Below are 1,981 nucleotides of genomic sequence, written 5' to 3'. Positions count from 1 at the left end.
CTTAAACTACTGTAAGTCAACACACCCTGCAGACTCTCAAACCAGTATAATGTTAGGCTATAACTAAATAAAACTGTAAGGTTAGGCTACATGATCAATAATAAACCTGTAACCTCTTTAATTAACGTGATGGCAGCCAGCGGGACGTAAATGATTACGTTAACCGACCACCACAAGTTTGGCAAGTAAACAAACGCTCGTTCATCTTTTCATAACGAACAACAGTCAGAGTAAACCTCCCGTAGCTCGTAGCTGAAGCAAGAAGCAAGCTAACGTTACATGGCCAATGCTGAGCTAAACATGTTCACTCATCACATATTTGCGTTCGGCGCTTCTTTGTTTGGGTCTTTTTGTATGAAGTTTTAAAGCCAAAGTTTATGATAAATGGCACCGCAGCTGCCGGTGTTTGTTGTCCTCTCTCACGTGCGGCCGCACACAGCAGATATTATATGTTACGTAGGCAGGTTATAGGTAATGGAGGGAGGGAATAACTGCAAGCTCATCAGACGTTTCCTAAAAATAAACATTGTTCACGAGTCCCGCGCCTCGAGTCCGAGTCTCTAACTCAAGTCCCCATCTCTGTTCTGTACATATCTGTGTGACTTTAATGTTTCTGTAGTATTCTCCTAGTCCACCACAGCATTGCAGGAAAAAGTTGGCGGGCTGGCAGGCGACTTGTTCCATTTAGTCAATTCCAAGACCCATTTTACTAACAGACACACACAAACACACACACACTACTTTTCAAAATAAGTACAGTAAATGAGCTGGAATTTGTCTTGTTGACACCAGTGGAAAACAGAAACACATGTGGTTACAACATGGCACAAAGACAACACAATATCACATTTATACAAGGGCACAGTGCAGGATTTATGACACAGCATGTTATACACAAAAATCCATCTGTCACTGTGTATCTCGGCCCCACCCTTAATCATTCAAACATTGTTCTCCCTGATTTTGTTGGCAGACGTGAACTACACCAGGAGAACTTCCAGACTGTTAGTCACTCTGTCAACATGTTCAGTCACTCATTTGTTGGCGATTCAAACGTTTACTGAGATGTAGAGAGATAATGGAATTGTTCCGTTTTTTTCCCCCTGGTGGGATGTTATCATGTCCTCATGTCTCTGAACTAATGAAATCACAGATGAAGGGGAACAACATCCACACAGAGGAGGAGACTGACCTACTTACTCCTTCTGCAGGAATTGCAACAGTGAAATATCTATAGATAGATAGATATACAGATGCTGGTCACATAATTAGAATATCATCAAAAAGTTGATTTATTTCAGTAATTCCATTCAAAAGGTCAAACTTGTATAATGTATACATTCATTCCACACAGACTGATATATTTCAAGTGTTCATTCCTTCTAATTTTGATGATTATAACTGACAACTAATGAAAACCCCAAAATCAGTATCTCAGAAAATTAGAATATTGTGAAAAGGTTCAATATTGAAGACACCTGGTGCCACACTCTAATCAGCTAATTAACTCAAAACACCTGCAAAGGCCTTTAAATGGTCTCTCAGTCTAGTTCTGTAGGCTACACAATCATGGGGAAGACTGCTGACTTGACAGCTGTCCAGAAGACGACCATTGAGACCTTGCACAAGGAGGGCAAGACACAAAAGGTCATTGCTAAAGATGCTGGCTGTTCACAGAGCTCTGTGTCCAAGCACATTAATAGAGAGGCGAAGGGAAGGAAAAGATGTGGTAGAAAAAAGTGTACAAGCAATAGGGATAACCGCAGCCTGGAGAGGATTATGAAACAAAACCCATTCAAAAATGTGGGGGAGATTTACAAAGAGTGGACTGCAGCTGGAGTCAGTGAAGAACCACCACGCACAGACGTATGCAAGACATGGGTTTCAGCTGTCGCATTCCTTGTGTCAAGCCACTCTTGAACAAGACATAGCGTCAGAAGCGTCTCGCCTGGGCTAAAGACAAAAAGGACTGGACTGCTGC

The 1,981-nt window shown here is 41.7% G+C and overlaps 1 protein-coding gene across 1 annotated transcript in view; it reads left to right on the top strand.

Moving 5' to 3' along the window:
• Positions 1–1,981, top strand: part of LOC123978662 (tyrosine-protein kinase fyna-like) — a 24,075-nt gene that overhangs the window by 18,267 nt on the left and 3,827 nt on the right. The window lies entirely within an intron of this gene.

This window comes from Micropterus dolomieu, linkage group LG11 (assembly GCF_021292245.1).
Source record: "Micropterus dolomieu isolate WLL.071019.BEF.003 ecotype Adirondacks linkage group LG11, ASM2129224v1, whole genome shotgun sequence".
NCBI classification, from domain to species: domain Eukaryota; kingdom Metazoa; phylum Chordata; class Actinopteri; order Centrarchiformes; family Centrarchidae; genus Micropterus; species Micropterus dolomieu.
This window is presented reverse-complemented; position numbering and strand designations above follow the sequence as displayed.